Here is a 21,724-nt window from a genome sequence, read left to right on the forward strand (position 1 = left end):
ATACACAATAAATTCTATAGAACAATCAATATGGAACATCTAGCTCAATTCTCATGTGTCTATGATACCCTTCTTAGATTAGTACAACCGAATAGCATATCAGTATTGTAAATGAGTTATATAAAAAGTAGGAACGAGGCTAGGGGGTGACTCAGTGGGTAATTCTCTTGGTGCATAATCACAATGACTTAAATTGGACTCAGCAGTTACATTCAATTAATGCTTGATTCCTCAGTATGGGTCTGCAATCCCAATACTGCTGAGGTGAAATGGGAGACAGAGACAGAAGAAACCCAGCAAGCTCAAAAGCCATCCTTCCTGGTGCATTAAACAACAAAACAAGAGACCGAGAGACCCTGTCTCAATCAACGAGGAAGTCAAGGACATACACCCCCAGCTGCATGCTAGGGCACACACTTGCCCACACTCACACATAGCACACACACACATACACATATATCATACACTCACACAAACACACACCTCATTCATATATATGCACCATATACTCAGACAACACACATATTATACACTGAAACACACACATCATCTATAGATACACACGTCATCTGCACACATATCACACACTCATATAAACACACATAAGGAAGAAACAAAACAGTTGTTTTGTATGTGACTATGTATGAGTACATGGCTTTCTTCGTGGCTTGTTCATTGTTATTTTATTTTTCTGTATGTTTTATCTACATGCATATCTGTGCACCGTGTATATTCAGTTTGTGGCCACAGAGGTCCCATGCAAGTACTGGATCCCAGAAATTGGAATTAGAGATGGATTGCTAGGCATGGAGTTTCTGGGTATGGAACATGAGTCACCAGTAGAGCAACCAGTGCCTGTAGCCATTAGGCATCTCTCCAGGTTCTAAACATACATGGCTTCAAGGTGAAATGTGTATGAGTGTCTATCTCTGCATGGTACTTCTGTCTCAAGAATTGCATAAATCCAGCCCACGTAAACTCATTTGTTTACATATTATCTCTGGCTCCCTTCTTACTAACCCCTGACCTACCTAAGCATTGGAACCATCCCTTTCTGTAGGACAGAGATTCAATAAGGTTTTTTTCCTAGATTTATTACAGCAACAAATTCTAGAGTAAATTCTGCCAGTTGATCATCAGGTAAATTTATAGATTTAAATAACCTACAACTATATTTCTGTTGAGGGTGACACAGCTCAGCTAAGAAATTAGTACACACACACACAGACAGACAGACAGACACACACACACACACACACACACACACACACATTCCCGTAAGCACAACCCTGTGCCTGAGTAGCAGTGATAACTTTTGACACACTGGAAGGAAGGACCTGAAATGCTCATCAGAAGATCACCCTTGTCATCCAAACAGTGAGTATTTACACACATCCTGTGCCCACAGACCTGTCCCTATGGTTCAGATTCTCCTCACAATGTCATGTGACATGTTTAGGTGGCTTAGATGTTGGTTTTAGCTGACTATGAGGCATGCAAGCCATGTTCCTGAAGGCTCTCTCCAGTTTACTGGGCATCAGTGTGCTCCTTAGACAACGGAAAGGTTGAGGTTGTGTTTGCTTTGCATCCCCTCAAGTTCACAGTTGCCAGAGAACCCTTGGGCATCACAAAGCTCCCCCAGCCCTTCGGAAAATGGTCTGGATTGAGAGCATTGTCCACCCACTGACCCTGGGGTCTGCTTTTTATTAACCTGTTTCCCTTATCGCTCAACAGGGCTCTAGTTCTCCCTGCCTCTGGCTCTGCTGTCTTGCATACAGCTTTGTCATCTCCTCTGCATTTCATTATCGCAGTGCTCAACTCTGTTTTAATCTCACCACAGGGGCTGAATAAGATTAATTCTCACTGCTTCTCCAGAGAGGCAGCTCACCACCAGCTCCCGCCCTCCACTCCTTTGCTGGTATTCACACTAGATATAGTAAACTACTTTCGGTGAATTAAAATTGAACGCTTCATGTTTATTTCTGCTCAGTGTCACTGGAAGAAATATCGTCATGAGGCAAGGGTTTTTTTGTTGTTGTTGCTTTGTTTTTGTTTTGCTTTGTTTTTTAAATCCACTTGAAAGGTTGTTTTCTGAAGGAGTTATCCATTCTTATTTCTGACCTCTAATGACAAGATTTGTGTTGGGTGGCTGTTCACAGAAAAGAGAGTCAGCAACAGCCTCATTTAAATAACAGAGAATCATTGCCCCTGAGTATGCAATGAATATAACCTTCCATACTTGTTTGCCTCAGCTTGCTTCCCCTTCTGGAAGTTCAACACTAGAAAAAATATTTGCGTGCAATTTCTCCAAAATTTCTATATTTTTAGCTCTCCTTTTCTATACAGATCTTTAAAAGAAAAAGACCCTGTATTACTTATTTCTTATTATGTTTTTTTCTGAGTTGCTGGTGCTTAGTGAACACATGCCATGTGCTCTCAATGAATAGTCACTGTTTTTTAAAGATTTATTTTTATTATTCTCATTTACGTGCATGTATGTGTGTCTGAGTAAGTGCCATGTGTGTTCAAGTGACTGTTGCAACCAGAATAGGATGCCAAACCTCTCAAATCCAATCCAGAGCTATGGAAAATTGTGAACTACCTGATGCATGCTGGCAGCAGAACTGAACTTAGGTCTCTTGTTAAAGCAGCACACACTAATAAGATTTGAGCCATCTGGCCAGTACAGAGAGTTACTGTTTTCTATTCATCTGATCCCGCACTATACATGCTTGGACAAAGATAATGTTTGTGAACTTATGGAGTGAAAGTTAAGTGCTTTGAGATATGCATGTTGTTACACCAATTCATGAATATGGTATACTGCTAATTGACAAATACACGTATAAAATTTTAAAACCTGTTCTTCCCATCTGGGCATTCTATCTGTACATGATACAGAGCGAGATTAAAAGCATGCAACAAATAACTCTGGTTCACAGGAAGCTATGGCTTTTTCTTATGTGTACACATAGCATGTCATTATTTTCTTCAGGGTTGTAGGTGTTGTCTGGCTTTACCCATATACTCTGGTTGGAGGAGGGGAGTCTGTTGTGAAACTAGAGGTAAGCATAAGCATGCTGAAGTTACCTAGAGATGTTTGTCCTCTGTGTGGAGTGCCCAGTAAGATAAGATGGCTGCTTGGGTATGTTTTCTTCCTTTCTCTCTTTGTCTCCATGCATCCAGGACTCCTTCACAACATGGCAACCTCAAAGTAATTGAACTTCTCACGTAGCAACTAACCATCCGCCAAGCTAATATGGTGTCCAATTATTTTGAAGAGATTTAAAATATAATTGTAATCATTTAGTGAGGACCTATCTTAGTTACTTTGCCTTGGCTACAATATAACACCCTGACCAAAAAAGAAAAACCCTCAAAACAAAAATGGTTTATCTTGGTTTATAATCCCAGAGGAATATATTCAAAACGGTGAAGAAGACAGGGCAACGGGCATAAAAGGCATGGTGCAGAAGCAGTAGGCTGGCTTGTCACAGTGCAGCCACATTCAGGAAGCAGAAGTTGAATTTGAAGTAGAATTAGGCGCTGAAGCCTCAAGGCCTGCCTCAGTGATTCACTTTTTCTAGGGATGCTCCACAATCTTTCCAGACAATGACACCTGAAAGCCTGTGGTAGACATATCACATTTAAACCACACTGTCTATGACCAGTTAGATATTATAAATGCAATGTATTTCTTTTCCACAATAGCAAAAGCATCATGAAAAAATAGATAACACAACTCCTGTTTTGGAGATAAAGAAACCATCATTGAGATGAGTGGCCTAATGGCACACATTGGCATAGCTATGGGATGGAAAGTGAGTTGATCTCTCCCTAAGTTCACATACTTCTCTTATGCTATGCAATCTGTCACACAAGCAGAAAAGGAGTTAAAAGACAATTAAGAAACAACATTAACTAATAACAGTACAGCTATGTGTTGCAACCCATGTGGTCAATAACCAAATTAAAATATAATCTTGTACACCAGGAGTGGGGCAGAGAGAAAATTATCAGGGAGCCGGCATTTCTGACCATCCTTCTCATAATAAAGTATCCTAAGTTCTACAACATTGTTGCTCCCCCACCCACAAAGGGATTTAAGATAGTTCAGCAAGGCAAATACTTTATTATCAGAATTCTTTTCTTGCTTACTTCAAAACTCTGTCTAGCATGTTTCCCTGCATACAGCTATTAAAATTCCAGATCTGTATAAGGCAGGGCAGATAAAATTTATTGCAATGGTTTGAGTAATAACTCTTCATTATCTAGATACTTCACTGATTTCCTTTTTGCCCTATTAGATTATATGACCATTATTATTTAATCCTAGAAGAGAGTCCAATCAGCTGATTAGGGCAGGAAGAAAGGATTATTTCATTAGAAGAAGCTGTTTTACTTTCCTTCTTGGTGATCGTAATGCTAAATTGACTGAGGGCTTGTCCTGCTGGCAGCACAGAATGACAGACATGTCTTGTGCAGATCTGAATCACATTTCAAAAGTTTGCCCTCTACGTGCTAGGTGTGGTGTTTCAAAGTTTAGATCTTCATACATACTTTATGTATCTTGTTTCCCACTGTACCCTCATCCTTAGTCAAAGACCAATGAGAAACTCTTCTAGCAAGCACAGATTACACACACACACACACACACACACACACACACACACACACACAGAGAGAGAGAGAGAGACAGAGAGACAGAGAGAGACAGAGAAAGAGAGAGAGAGAGAGAGAGAGAGAGAGAGAGAGAGAGAGAGAGAGAGAGAGAGAGAGAGAGTTAGGGAGGGGATGATTGACGAAGGCTCCTATGGGACTCACAGTGGGTTCTTCTTAATGCTGACCAAATCAATCAATCAAGCAAAGTAGATCCATGTAGCCATGTGATGGATTTGTTGTGAGCTGGAGATTCACAGGCATCTCAGTTGTTCCCAGAGCTACAGCAGTTATCATTGCCTAGGAAAAAGTGCACAACTAGTGCTCAGACATGTGTTTCCTTGGTATACCTGTATTATTAGGAATATGATTTTCTGAAGTTTTCTGTGACTCCAACCAGATATGCAGCTTGACACAGTGGTACCACCAGGTACCGGGCTCTAAGCTCCAGGGCACAGCAACATATTGGAGCCACAGCCTCCTTCTCAGTTTCTGAAGACATGAATCTATGTGATGATCCATTCATAACATACACCCTTGGCATCCTTCTGTTGCCCATTCACCCTCTACTAACATCACACTCTTGGAACTGGCATACCTGAAGCTCATGCTTTATAACTTGCTCTATTTTTGTTTGCTGTGCCAATCTTCCCTTTTGCTTTACTCCCACAGGCAAAAGTAGTGACTCTCCCCGAAAATGTCCCCAAATCCCTTTTGCATTCCATGCAAACTTGACCATTTCAATGAAACAATCTATTGAAGACACCTATAGATTACACTTACCCCAGAAGCTCATTGAGAATCAAGATAAGACCATGTTTTTCTTTGACTCTCAGGAGCTGTCATATTCTTTGAACTCAGAAATATCTGTTGAGCTGAACTGAAAAAAAAATGGTAATAAGGAAAAGATCTCCATAAGAAAACATGGGTACTTCATGGCTTAAGAGCCAGCAGTACCTGCTATATCTCTTAGCTATGATTGCACAAATAGGGATTCTGTTCTTCATACACACTGCATCACCAAAGCATAACACATTCCATTATAATTTCTATGTTTCCAGTTGGCTACAAAACCACATTGGGGGTTTCTACTAAATATCTGAATCAATCTAATTTCCTTTAGGAATCACAGATGAACGAGGGAACATATCAAAGCTGAATCAGCCAGGAGTTTTTGCAGTCTCTGGACTGGCATAGGGATTTCTTACTATCACCAAGCAGGCATCAAACCCATTAAAGCCAATAGAATCAATTGATACCAAACTAAAGTGATGAACTATCTCATAATCAGGGCAAAGAGAGCAAGCCAAGGGGATCCAGTATACATCCAATCAATTTCCTAAAAAAACTGACACTGTCAGACTTCCCTGAATGGGCCAGACATGAATGGCTCCTGACAGAATGAAGAAAGTGATAAAGCCTTGATGTTACTTCCAGAGATGAGCAGTATACCCAGGCCTGGTCCATGGCAGATTAGAAGCAAGGAAACCCAGGATGCTGGCTACTCTCATGAATGATCTCAGCAGTCATCAGTAGATCACAAGTCTACTGAAGGCCAGCAGGAAATGGAGTTAATATCAAGCCCCCGCTAAGGTTGTCTGAGCAACTGAGAAGACAGGAAGGCAATTGGGGTGCAATAGTCAGTCCTCCCAAACCACTAAGTCATTATGTGCTTCTCCAGGGGGAGTAGGGGATGGTATCAGCATGAAAGGATGGGAAGGCATTTCCTTCACTTTCAAGCTGTGAAGCCATAAGGGGCTCAGGAGCAGCCTTGCTGCTCAGTGTTGTTGCCATTAGATCTGCACAGTGTTGCTTCTACAATAGATGGCACCAGAGATTCCTTTTCAGTTTCAATCAACTAAGTAAAATAATTCCTCAGCCTGGTCCTCGGCCAAGAGGATTCACAACTCTAAACTGAGTGGGGTTTGACTTTCAGCTGGTTACATCCTGCCATTGAGAAAAAGGCTTGTTACTTCCTTGTCCTAAACTCCCAAGTGATAGACCTGAAGAACAGAGAAGAGCAAATTGCAGTCCCCAACTGGATGCTGATTTTTAGCTTGCTATCCTTTGCAGTAAATCAACTTACTCTCCATTACAATAGATGGCCATGGTGCATTACTTGTCATCAGCATGCTCCAATAGTAAAGGTCTTTTTAGACAGCCTCTCAAACACAGACAGCAATGTCTATGAGGACAGAACTGCCTTTATAAAGAATATGAGCAACCATTCCCTAGTGAGGCCAGACCCAGTATTTCAACATGAGGTTCCCTGAATATGCCTACATCCCGATAAGTAGTATATCACAGAGGGCATGATAAGAATGTGTGGTCTAATAAACTACCTTTTAAGAAGTGCGGATAGTATCGACTCAGCAGCAAATAAATAAATAAATAAATAAATAAATAAACAAATAAATAAATAAATCCAATTTCTGCAACACTTGAGGCCTGAGAGAATATGCAGGCAGCCAGAATGGCTGATTTCAGTTTCTCTACAGTTTACCACCTACATATCCATGAGGCTTACTTGCAGCACTACACATGTGTAACGGACATAGTAATAGTAACTTCATACACAAGTTCAAATGAGACAGCATATAATGTCCTTAAAACAGATTCAAAACTGTCTAGTATTTATTATTACCTTGCACAAACTTCTAGGTTGCCAACCTTGTGGGGCCAAGTGCTTCATTTAATTAGGTTACCCACTGCAATGCTATTCTTTAACCCTTGACCTTCCCCTCATGCCAACGTAGATTCAAAAATCTCAGAAAATATTCCAGGGGGACTGATAGTTGAGCTTTCCAAAGAAAGAAATCAAGAGACCGTAGTCAGCTTGTCCCTGCTGGGCTGGCATATGACAAAGATCTGAAGTAGCTCTGAGGCATCATGGAGAAGAGTCAAAAAAATCACATTGTCGGCCTGAAATGCATCAAAGCACTTTACTGGTTGGAGACCCCTGGGGAGAGCTTCCACTCATCTCAGGTCCTGGCAGGATGGGGGTGGGGCTCAGTCACTACTCCCTATGACAGTTTGTAGTAAGCCTTTGATGAGGAAGAAATGATGACAGTAATAGTCCCTCCTCACCCACAAATAGTGCTCACTTGGGGACATATGTCATCATTATCATCACTGAGACAAATTCTCATGGTTTTTTTGCTGTGGCACACTCAACAATGCCCTACCCTTGGCAGATAATAAGACCAATATCTCACTTACGCTCTGAACACTGAGGAAAGCTACCAGTATTAACAAGTACCCCTGCCCTGTTGTCTACGTGTGTGCTGCTAAGGACAAAGATCTAAGATACAGTCTTTGAGGTATTTTTCTTGTGCTTAATTCTTCATTAGGCAGAAATACCCCTCTGCCTCAGGATAATCCAGGCTTATTGCCACATTTAGTTGTCCTCTTTGGTGAGTAATTTACATACCTTCTGCTACCACAATTGACCTTGCAAGCTTTGGGAAAAAGAATTGTGTTCATTGTCTACACAGCTGCTCCCCAAATAAGCACTGCATGAGCTTTGCATAATATAGCTTGTTAAGGAGAGTGAGGGTTAACATTGATTGTCAGGTTGACAGGATCTAGGATAACAAGGAGATGAAGGTTTAGGTTAGTTGAGATGAAAACACCCATACTGTAGGTAGCACCATTTGGGATGGGGTCCCAGACTGAATAAAAAGATGAAAGAGAGCAACGCACCAGCATCCATCTCTCTGATTCCTGACTGTGGATGCCACGTGACTATCTTTCTCAAGTCCCTCCCACAATAACTTACCTCTTGAACTGTGAACTAAAATCATTCTTTAAATTGCCTCATCAGCTAGCTCAGCACAGCAACAAGAAATTGTAACAAATAGATGGACTAAGTGAACACAGTGTCCTTGTGGTTACAAGTCCTAAAAATAAGTTTTCTCAAGGAAATAAAGCCAAGCTAGAGGACAGGGTATTTTGCAACTGGAAAATTAGGCTAGGGATAGGATGTATTTTGAACATCTGGAATTCACAAAAGCCGAGTCAAATGGTGCCTTTACTTTCTCATCTTCCTCAGATCTCAGTATTCTGGAGAGGTAATGAAATAGTTATTCTAAAGCAACAAACAAGCCATGTCTCCCACCCAGACACTAACTTCTCCCAGTGTAAGCAGAAAGAGCCCCGACTCTGCTTCTTCTTAATTTGGTGCCACTGTCATGTACAAGTAGCACTTGGTTCCCAGCTCCTGCTTAGTATTTGTATACTTTGCTCCTATCTTCCCCATCCTATGGAAAATATTGGGTGAAGGGCTTGTTTAAGTTTCAGTTTATCATTTTTACATATATAAATATGTACAATATCAATTTTACAAAATAGTGGTCTTCATGCTGGATTCTTTTTACATATACACAATATTCCTCGGCTAGCCATTGCTTGTAAATACTCAGATCTGTTATACACACTTATCCATCACCTTTCCTTTCCTTTCCCTTATTATGTATTCTTTATATGAGAGAAGGCATGTACTATTCAATGTTATGAGTCTAGTTTAGCTTCCTTAACACAGTAATCTCAAGTTCCACCCATTTCCTGTAACCAGCATTATCTCATTCTTCTTAAGATTGGATAATGCCTGATAGGGTACATCTGTCACATCTTCTTTATTCTTTCATCCGCTGGTGGTCACCTGTGCTGGTTTTACTATATGGTTATTGTGAATGGTACTGAAGGAAACATGGTAAAATGCTTTGAATCATAAAACAAGCCTCAAATGTTTCAAAACAGATCTTCCTATTTATCACCTAATACTAATATGCAAAATAAGCTCCACAGAAACTGTCTGATATATAGATAGGGCATGTTACAAGTGTTCTTCCATATAAAGCCACTTAAAGGTTCCTCTTCTAAAGGCCTAGAAATGATGACTTAGATGAAGAAAGTACAATTTGCTGGCCAGTCACAGATTAAATACTGTGTTCTGTGTCCTGTTTGCCTGTGTTCAGATGAGTCTCACCACCTACCCATTTCACCTCTCCAAATTTCCATTGCTTGCCTTAACATGATGCTAATAATATTCCTACCCCATAGGACCACGTTAGTAACCCACAGAACCACTTAATCCAGGGACCCTGACAGTAAGCTCTCAATGAACATGGCTCATGGTGATATGGGGTCTTGCTTGACTGAGCATTTCTATAAATGTGTGTACACAAGACTGTATTCACCCTCTCACTCTTCTTGCTCCTCACTTATAAAAACATATTTTGGAAATAGAATCCATAAGAGAAAGAGTTTCCATTGCTTCCTAAAGCACCATGTAATGGGGGCAGGGAGCATCAGTAGATGAGATGAGATTTTCTCATATAAACTTAAAAACATCAAGGAACTAAAGATACTCTGTAAAGGGGTATGGAAGGAGAGGGGGTGTCTGGCCCACAGCAGAGTACAGCCTGGGCAGATAGCAGCCTGTCTCTGAGCCTGTGGGAAAGGAACATGTCAGTGAATGCATACCTAATGGAAATGGCAAAAAGCACATTCCACCCATTTCCTGAACACAGTTTATTCCAACTTGGCTTTCAACATCACAAAAAAATATCTCTGGCCAATGCAGCAAGGCAATGCTTTTTAAGTATGAAGGACCCAGGATTATATAAAATGTATCTCAGCTAATCATCACTGTCACTTTCTGAGATAGCTAAGTTTGTTTTCTACACAAGTAAGATAGTAGTGAGTTTATACCTTTCTTTCTTGGAGGGGCCCCATTCATTTTTTAGACTCTAATGAAGGATTCAGTCATTTCCAGAGGAAAGTTCTCATGCATGAAATGCCAGTTATGACTCCTCACCACTAAATGAGACTCATTCATAAAATCCCTTTAGGAATAGTGCAAAAACACGCATTTCTCCCCAGCATCAAGAATTGGCTCCCTGTGTTCCCAGAATATGTATTTCTTATTCATCTTTCTGTCTGCATTGACACATAGATGCATGAGAAGTTGTTTCTAGTACACGAATAAATGAATATCTGCATTGGGCCAGGTGGTTTACAAACAGGATCTCAGCTAATGTTCGGAACATTCTATAAGGAAAGATCACATTCTACATTTCACAGGCAAAAAGAGCTTGTAGAATTATATGCCTTTGCCAAGGTCACACAGCTTGTAATTACAAACTCTGAGCTCAAATTGTCTGGTTCACCACCTGTGTGCTCACTATATTGTCAGCCTAGGATGCCATAAATAACAGAATCTTATCTCAAAGATCGTGTAGCTAATTTGTCCAAAATCAAAGTGCTGGCTGATTGCACTCCTGTTAGTGCCTCTGCCTGCCTAGCAGACAGAGATCACTTTCAGTGTCCTGCCATGGTGGAAAGAGACTCGAGGGTCCCTTCTCAGAAGGACCCCAGGATTAACAGATTCGGAACCTTCTCTTCAGACATCATGTAATATGTATTACCTCCTCATTTGACCAAATGCAGTCACACTGGGAAATAGGGTTGAGCTTACAAATTTAGAATCTCAAATGTTCAGCTCCTCGCATAACAGTAACCTGCCAGCAGCTTTTGCACAGACATGAGTTCCTCCCATCAGCAAAACCATGACTGTTATTCCCGTGAATCTGTCTGGATTTCACAGGTTGCTGATTGACAGCCCATGTTTTGAGGGCTTTCGTGCAATTTTTGATTGTCCTAAGAATCCATTGCATCAGAAGCAGAAAATAGAAACAACCTGGCAAGAACCCAATCTGCCACTGTACAGTCACCTGCACCTGGAATTTTTATGTCAAGTTGACACAAGCTAAAGTCATCAGAGAGAAGGGAAGCTCAACTAAGAAAAAACTATGATCAAGCTGTAGGCAAGCCTGTTGGGCATTTTCTTAATTGGTGATTGATGGCCCTGGGTTCTATAATAAAGCAGGCTGAGCAAGCCAAGAGGAGCAAGCCCATAGCATTCCTCCTACGTAGCCTCTGTATCAGCTCCTGCCTCCAGGTTCCTACCTTGTTTGAGTTCCTGTTCTGATTTCCTCCAGTGATGAACTACAATGTGTAAAGTGAGGCCAAATAAACCAGTTCCTTCCGAACATGCTTTTAATTGCAGTAATAGAAACCTACCTAGGACACCACCCTTTTGCCTTTATGCACTCAAGGAGGTCTTTCCTCTTCTCTTTCATACATGCTTCCTGATATGTGACTGAGATAACATGTCAAGAGAGTCTCTTCATCTATTCCATGTCTCACTGTCAAATGAACCACTTTCCTCCTGTGGATTCTAAAATGTTGAGTTGAGGTTGGAGTCGTTTTACTGTAAATAGGCATGAGATACTCACATTCCTATTTGAAAAAGTGTAAAATGTGAATGCATTAAATGATAAAAAATTTAAGGCAATGAAATATTAACAACCAAGACAAATCAGTGATTACTTACAAATATTAATTATTAAAATATGTTATATAGTATTATATTTTAGTCAGTAATTTACTAATTAACTTGTATTTTAGCAGTTATTTTGCTGATTTATGTTTTAATTATATGTTACCTGTAAGAGAAACAAAATTGCTAGATCCTTGCAGCTTCCTTCAATTTAGAAACAATGAGATTGGAGCTGAATCACCTGTGCATAGGGACTATCCTACCATGGCATTTGTTAGTAACATGGTAATGAGGAGAACAAATATTTACTTTGCCTTTACTTATGTACTTAACATAACTTGTACGTTTCACCTTTATGATAGCTAAATTAAGTAGATGCTTTTCGCCTTCCCTTTACATGGATAAAGAAAAGGGATTAAAAGAGATGCCATGCCTTGCCAGTGATAGATATAAACGGCATCAAGATCAGGATTCACAAATGTGACACTAGAGTCTATGCTGGAAAGCCCAGGCTCACAAGGTAAGTGATTTTTCTGCAGTGCCTTTCTTCCCTTTGCTTCCTTACATTTTCATTATGTAGGTGGCCGTGCTTTATTATGCCACTAGAACTTCTATTTATTGAATAAATATTTTTCTATGACTCACAATTGCATAAAAACAATTTCAACTGGTGGAGGAAAAAGAATGTATGTGAGTAGTGAATAATAACTTTATAATAGCTCCCAAACTATTTTTCTCTCCACATCTTGTGTATTATGTGCAATCTCCCTACACTGATTTTTTTCCATGGAAACCTCTCTCTCTCTCTCTGTCTCTGTCTCTGTCTCTGTCTCTCTCTCTCTCTCTCTCCCTCCTTCCCTCTCTCTATCAAATCAACCTGTTTTGCAAAACAGTATATAAGATGTTTTAAGGACTACCTTGGGTAACTTCCTTGTAATGTATGAATCTGAAATGTTTCCCTGTAAACCCACGATTTGCCATACAGTCAAGCTGTTAAATTGCCTCTCTGAGAAACAGAAATTACTGTTGATTTGATTTCCTTTGTTTTCTTAAGCAAGAGTAAAACGTTATGGATTTCTTAAAATCCTGCCACTATTGTCATTGTCTCCCACTTCACTTTTGAAATTCTACACAACTTTCTATGTCAGGTACTTACCGAAATATTAACCTACAGAGTATGGGGAAAGACATGTGGTCCAATATGTATATCAACATGCTTACCACTTTCCTGTATATTCTAGCCTGGTATATAACAAAACAATAGCAATAAACAAACAATGTCAAGATCCAGGTGTTAGTCGATTGTATTCTCCATCGTGTGTGTTCATGATTGTGTGTGCACATGGATGTACACAGGCGAGCCAGAATACAGCCTCAAGTGTCATTGATAGGAGTCATCTATATTGTTTTTTGTACTCATCTGCCCAGAATCCATCATCCACCATGCCCAGACTTTCATTTCTTGTTCTTATATATCTTCATATATCTATGAAGCAGTGTTATAACATGGCCTTAACTGTCAGGGTATCTTCTACAACTTTTATGTATTTGATTAACACAAGAGAGAAGAAGCAGATCTTTGCTTTATAAAAATGTGCCACCCAAGAGATGCCACGTGGGAGGCAGTGACTTTACACTTTTTCTTTCTGTATCATGCCAGAGTTATAGGAAGCTAAGAGTGAACATGTCATTAATGATGAATCTTTTCCCTTGAACCTGGGTCATGACGTGGTTAAGACAAAGGAATATTAAGCAGGCAACATGTTTATCTGTCACCTAATGAATGGAATTCTATATATATAAGGGTTTGTGTCACTTCTTTAAAAGCAATCAAGTCCCTCATTTAAAAGTTTAATTTCAGCTATTCTTAGCAAAAATTCCTAGAATTTTTATCTTACAAAGATGCAGTGCTCTAAATCTTTCCCTGATCTGCACTTTTTTCCATGCACCTTCCTCAGTTTTTGAGTGTGTTACCCTTTTTTTCTAAACAGTTTTTATTTGATTTGCATTTTTGTGACCATGGATTTATGTGGATGTGCATCCAATAGGGTAAACCTACAGAGAGGTCAAAGGAGAAATTTCTGAAGTTTGTTTTCTTCTGTCATCATATGGGTTCTGGGAATTGAACTCTGGTTGTGTGGCTTGGCAGCAAGTGCCCTTACTAACAGAAACACGCGATTCCAATGTGTGGGTGGTTTGTTTTCTGTTGTGGTGGAGATGGTGGTGGTTGTGGTGGTAGAGGAGGAGGAGGGGAAGGAGGAGGAGGGAGAGGAGGAGGAGGAGGGGAAAGAGACATCAGGGATGATGGTGGTGTGATGGCGTGGAGGTGGCTGTGGAATGGTGGGGTGGTGGCGTGGTGGTGGTAGAGATAGTGGAGATGGTACTGGTGATGGTTTGGGAGTTTGTGCTGTTGTTGTGGGGGGTATTTCTATACAGAACATACTGCTTATCCTCTCTCGGAGTTGGTTTATGATTTAGACATGCTGGCATTGCTTCACTTTGTACTGTCTGATTTGGGCTATTTTAGGAATGCAAAGCTAACAATTTCATCACAGTTTATATGAAATATATATTATTGAACGAAAGCTTGCAGAATTCCAGAATGAGTAGCTAAAACCTACTTAGAAATGTGTGACATAAACACACACACACACACACACACACACACACAAAGTCCAACACAATAAAATCAGTATTTGCAGACTGACAGGCAGGGGACACTTTGGTTCTATTCATCTTAAGTCAGGTAAGTTGCTTAAACTGAAAAGGAATAGGCTACATTTTTCATATGAAGTGAGTCTTTTGTCCCAAAATGTTTGCATCCCTTATGTTATTTTTATGTTGAAATAAATCTGATCACTCAGCTAAATAATTAACTCAATATCATGTGCCATATATTATGGACCATTTAGGACTTCATGATAATACTTGTGTGGATATCATAACTATGAAGGTAGCATGGAAGATAATTTGCCCCTACACTTGGTGAAGGGCATTATTGTGTCAGCCAGTTGAATCAAATGTAAATGACTAAATATTAATGACAAGAGCTGTAGTTAAAGATAGATTCCTAAGACACCATTAAGCCTTGTGGCATCATTTCAAATTAGCATCCTAAAATATTGTGCACTCTATCTCCTTCCCATGAACACTACCTGTTCTGTTAAACCATCTTTTTAAAAAATAATTTGTTTGTATTTTATGTATAAGTGCATGCAGTGCTCACAGAAGTCAGAGAGAACAAGTCCCTGGAACTGGAGTTTTAAATGGTTGGGAGATGTCATGTGGGTGCTGGGAACCAAACCTGGGTTCTCTGCAAGACCTGCAAGCACTTTTAAGAGCTCAAACATCTCTCCAATTCCCTGCTGTTATAGTAATTTAATTCTTACCCTTTCATACTGTTTCCCCCCCTCAGGTTTTCTCCTTTTGTCTGATTTATAATTTGTTAATATTCTTACTATCCCAAAGTTGCTGATTGCAAATTTCTGTTGTAATACCTATTGTCAGACACCGCCATAACTTTAACCCAAAAGGAGTGAATTTTCTGTACGTTGTAAAGAAATTCTAGCCCATTTGACATTAATTCTTAATCTCAATCCTTCTCCCTTGTAAGCACATACGTCCTGTCTTCTCAGACCAGCCTCAGTCCTTCCCCCCTCCCAACTAAAAGGGTGGGTGCTATCGGCAGGGCAGTCTTGACCCTATTTTTATTGCTGCATAAATGACAATAAAGTTTCACATATTTATGATGCATGGCACAATGGTTTCCACTGTGAAATGAGTACTACAATACACCTAATTAATGTATCCATCAGCTCACATAGTTTTCAATTTGGCTATAGGTACTGAAGGCAAATTTCAAATATGCAGCACAGTATGATACCAACCAGATCTCCAGTACTTTGCATACAGCCTAAGTGTAATAGCATCTTTGGGCTAACTCCCCAGTACCTTCACCTATAGTCTCAAGGAGCAATATTTCATTTCATATAGCGTCCCTTAGTTTCATCCATTTTAACACAAATTCTAGATTTACTTCTTTTTAAATAACTGAATAATGTTGTATCATATATGCGTACATGCACGATTTTACCAAATTTTCTTTCTTCTATTAAGGGTCATTTTGAACATCTGATTACTTATCTTCACTGTCATTATAACAATGTCATGAATGTCAGACTGAGAATGTCTGAAATCAAGTTTTGACATACACAACTGGGAGTGGAATTGCTGGATAAATTGTTAATTACATACTACTTAATTTTTATTAATTTTACTTACCAATCACAGTTCCTCCTCCCTCCCCTCATCTCATTCCCCCACCCCATACCCTGCAACCCAGGCCCATTTACTCCTCAGAAAGGGTAAGAACTCCCATGTGGAGTCAACAAAGCTCATATTAAGGTGAGACAGGACCAAGTCCTTTCCTGCTGCATCAAGGCTGAGCAAGGCATCCCACCATAGGTAATGGGACCCGAAAAGCCAACTCATGCAGCAGAGACAGATCGTGGTCCCTCTGCCAGGGCCCCTCAAACAGACAAAGCTACATACCTGTCACCCACATGTGGATGGCCTAATTAGTTTATCAAGGCCACCCAATATTGTTTTCCATAATGACTATACAATTTCCATCAATATTGTGCAGGTTTCTCTTTTTATCCACATTTTTCTAAACCACCTGTTCAGTTTTGCCTTTTTGATAACAGCCATTTTGACAGGTATAAGGTAATGTCTCAATTATATCTCTCTTTTACATTTTCCTGATTAATATAGATGTTGTCCATCTTTTTATCTAGTTGTTGGAGTTTGCAAATCTTCATTCCAGAAATACTCTTTTTGGTATTTTGCCTATTTTTAATTGAATTATTTCCAGCCTCTAAATTGTCTGAGTAGATAATAACTTCTTATCAAATTATACCTTGCAAATATTTCCTCCAATTCCATAGGCTGTGTCTCCCCTCTACTGGTTGTTTTGCTTGGCACTGTCTTATTCAGTCACATTTTTGTTGCCTTTGGCTTGGGGCTCATAACCAAAGGGAAAATTTTTAATTTAACCAACCAACCAACAAACAAATACTGTCCAGACCAATATTGTAAAGATTTTTCCTGTTTTCTTTTAATATTTTTAAACTTTCAGTTCTTACATTTAATTATTTAAAAATCAATTTTAAGCTGACTTTGGTAAATGATTTACACCTAAGATCTACTTTCTTCACGAGTGTGGATATACTGTTTACTGAAGAAGTCTCCAGTGTATATCCTTAGAACTTCTGTGTAGAGTCAACTGACTGGCAATGAATGGACTTACTTCTATAATCCATTTTGTTTCTTGGGGATATATGTCTATCTTCATGCTAGTTTCATAGAGTTTTTTGTTACTAAAGTTATACTGTATATTTTTTAAATGAGATAGTGTGTTCTTATTAGTCCTGTTTGCCTATTGTTTCTTTGTTTAATTGAAATCTTGGGTCACAAATTAGTTACCATTTGATCCCTGTGATTAAGCACCATGGCCAAGGCAACTTATAGAAGTATAGAAGGAATACTTATGTTGGGCTTTTAGAGGGTTCGAGTCTATGATAGCAGAGCAGGGAGCAGGCAGCAGGAAGCATGCAGCTGGAGCAGCAGCTGAGAACTCATATCAAGGACCACCAACAGAAAGCAAAGAGAGGTAACGCAAAAGTCTTTTGAAACATCAGAGCTCACCCCGACTGACAGAATAACACAAGTCTTTTGAAACGTCAAAGCTCACCCCCAGTGACATATATCTTTAGCAAGACCACACACACCCCCTAATTGACTCCAACAGCCACCAACTTGAGACCAAGTATTCAAATGCCCAAGACTTATGAGGGATGTCTCGTTCAAACCACCACACCACATGAATATTATTTTTCTCATTTTTGTAAAAATAGATATTGATGCTTTATTAAGGTTCATATTGAATTTATAGATCATATGAGGAAGTACGGGGATTTTGACAAATTCTTTCAATGCATGAAAACAGAAGAACTTTCTTTTTATTTCATAGATGTGTTACAGGTTTCCCATATATTTTTCTATATATTCCTTCACTTTTTTGCTAAATATGCTTGCTATAATAAATAAATTACCTTTGCTTTCATTTTGTAGGTGTTCATTTTTATATAAGAAGGTAATAATGTTTATGCCCACAATCTTTACTAAATTTTTTTTTGTTTTGTCTAAGCATTTTTCAGTGCAATGTTCAATGCTGTTCTTCATGAAATCATGTTATCTGCAAACAGACTATTCTACTTCTTTCTGTTCTAGATACAGATGCTGGCAATTTTCTCCTCTTAAAAAAATAATTTGACATACAACATGTTTCCTTTCCCTTTCCATCTAAAACCATCCCATATAGCCTCCCCTCCTTTAAATCCATGACCTCTTTTATCATTGTTATCTCTAGTTGTGATAACAATTGTTAATTGTTACACACACACATGGATATTTACACACACACATGTTAGCACACGCATGAACACACACCACATATTCCTGAATATAACCTATTCAGTTGATAAGATGTTAGTTGTGTGTTTGTTTTCAGGACTGAACATTTGGTCCCTCACAAACAATTTGTCTGCTCTTCCCTGGGAAAGGCCACCCCTCCCAGTCCCAGCTTTCCTCAGCTGCCTATAATTCTGCTTGTAGAGCTGAGGCCTTTTGAGCTCTACATCACCCATTTTGCCATGTGAATTGATGTTGTTCTGGTTTAGTTCACATTTGCACAGTCATGTTGGTGAGATTTTAATGGGTGTACCTTCTGACATTACTGGGAGACACAATTTCACAGTGATCTCCATGATCCTCTGGCTTTTATAATCTTTCTGCCCACTCCTCTACAATATTCCCTGAGTCTTAGGTGCCAGAGTGTTTTCTAGATTTATACATTGGGACTGCCTTCCATGACTCTGTACTGGTTGTCTGTACTGGTTTCCATCTGTGCAAAGAGAAGTTTCTTTGATGAGTAGCAAAGATTACACTCATCCGTGGGTATAAAGACAACAATTTATAGGTTGTTGTTAGGGATTATGCTAGTTTGGTAAGTTAGTGATTGTCGATTCTCCTCCAATAATCATGACTTCACTAGCACTAATTAGTTAGCTAGGTTTTCAGTACTACACATTGCTTCCCTTTTGCTGAGTAGTTCTGTAGTCCAATTAAAGAGCTATTGATTACCACCAAAATATGTGTGCTACCACCCCATCATTAGGGTTATTGTGCCATGCCTTCTGCTGATGTGGTTCACAGGCACCATAGCTGGGCAGAACTGTTTGTTGCCTTGTTTGGAAACTTCCATGGTGCCTAATCTTTAGGAGGAGGCATTCAGGTCAGTTCCAGCTCGTGCATCTCTTCTAGGAATGTATTGGATAGAAACAAAACAGGAGGCATTCTGGTCTTGTTAATGGTATTAAAAGAAAAACTGTTAAATCTAAATTTTACTGTGTACTGTGTACACAAATGGACTTCACTGTGCTGTGACTCATTCCCTCTGCACCTAGTTTTTTGTTTTGTAGTTGTTATTGTTAATCATGAAGGGATGTTAAATTTCTCAAGCCTTGCATCTTTTGAGCTGAACATAGAGTTTTCATCGGGTTAATGTGATGCACTCTTGACACTCAGAGATGAATCCCTCATGTGGTTGTACGTGGTTTCTAATGTGCTGTTGAGGGATCTAACATATTTCTTCATCTCACCTAAAACCTATAACTTTTTTGCTAGTGTCCTAGCCTTTAGCGTCAGGATAATGATAAACTTGGACAGTAAGCAAAGTGATGTGGGGGTCTCAGGAAAGCAAAATCCCTGGAAGAAATGGCAACAAAACCCAAACTTCATGATACTAATGGATTCACCCTAAGAGACAAAACCGGAATGAGAACTACAGAATCCAGAGCTGAGGGAATCCAGAGGCAGAGATGGATGGAACAGCCAAGAAAAACTGCCAGGAGGTGCCAGAGTGCTACTGATCTGAGAAGGCATTTATAGGATAGATCTCAGGGAATCTTCTACTGTGAGTCTGAGCTGGGACTTCTCTGGCAACAGAAAATAGAAATGTAAGTGGGAAATACTTTTTCTTGCCTCACACATTGCTAGCTCTACCTGCCAGGGAAAACTGCAAATAGCTGGTCTTGAGAAACTTAATCCATTTAACCTTGAGTCATAAAAGAACAGTGGCACAGAATTCACACAAAAGTACTATTAAAAATGTGTGAAACAGCAGTAAAACTTTCCAACAGGAGAGAAGTCTTGGGAAAATATTGTCAAGTTGTAGCTGATTTTTTTTGCCCAAAATCCCACCGTTAAAATGAGTTATGAAACAATCAGCACAAGAAGGAAGACTGCAAAGCCGAAAAATAAGAGCTCAAGGGGAAAATGGTCACACAACCGTCAAGACTGAAACATGAGCTGACAGAACACTGAGGGAAGAGAAAATAAGCGATGGACTAGAGAAATGAAGACCACTGGAGAGAATGTAAGAGCAGCTGCTGTTACTACCAGTAGCTATACTAGAAACAAAGTAGTTAGAAATGAGGAAAATGAATAGAATCCCAAGCAGATTCAGAAAGGATATATTGGACATAGCAAAGGTATTCACTGTCTTTGAACTCAATGATGACCACTTCATAAAACATCTTCACATTTCGACTCCTTAAAAACAGCAAAGTAATTAAACAAAGCTGTAGCTCAATTTCTAATTGGTCATAATTATAAAAACCAGAGTCAGATATATGGGTTAATGCTGAAAGATCAGAGAAGCAGGGCAGCCAGCCATTGGTTCTTACCTCTACCGAATCCTCAGACTAAAGGGGTGATCATGTCTCTATGAATCCTCTGACTGAATGCTCAGATGGAATGCCATGAGCTCCTGTCTCCTCCCACTTTATATTTCTCTCTCCACCCAGTCATATCCCTTCCTGTCTCCACCTCCCTAGTGCTGGGATTAAAGATGTGTGACTCCCAAGTACTGGGATTAGAGGTATGAGCCACCACCACCTGACTCTGTTTCTCTTTTGGACTGGATCAAATTAGTGTAGCCCAGGGTAGACTTGAAATCACAGAAATATGTTTGCCTCTGTCTCTAGGATGCTTAAATTAAATATATGTGCCATAATTACCTGATCTCTATGGCTAACTAGTGTAGCTAGCTATGTGCTCTAATCTTCAGGCAAGCTTTATTTATTACAACACAAACAAAATATCACCACACAAAGCAATATTTTAAGGTGAAATGGAATGATTTATTTTAAGATAATGAAGCCTTGAATCTACATTTTTCTCTCCAAGAAAATTAAACAGGACAATAAAGTATGTGCTGTATAATTTCTAAAATTATTTGTTGTTAAAAATAATGAAAGAGTCATAAGACAACAACAAAAACACTTCTGTGTGCAAACAAAGACAGTCTTATAGTTGTCTGAAAGAGAAATGTCCCCCATAGACTCAGGTATTTGAACACTTGGTCCTCTGTTGCAGGCACTATTTAGTGGGGTTATGGAACCTTCAGGAAGTACAGCCTTGCTGGACAAGTATATCATTGGGAATGGGAGTTTATAGTCCCACCCACTCGCTGCTCTTCATTTCTCTGTTCTTTGTGTGCAGATGAGATGTGATCTGTCCACTTCCTCCTTCTACTACCATCCCATGCATTCCTCACCATGATGGACTCTGTCCCTCTGGCACCACAAACTAAAATATGTC

Source organism: Mesocricetus auratus, unplaced genomic scaffold, assembly GCF_017639785.1.
Source record: "Mesocricetus auratus isolate SY011 unplaced genomic scaffold, BCM_Maur_2.0 Super-Scaffold_100026, whole genome shotgun sequence".
Lineage (NCBI taxonomy): Eukaryota > Metazoa > Chordata > Mammalia > Rodentia > Cricetidae > Mesocricetus > Mesocricetus auratus.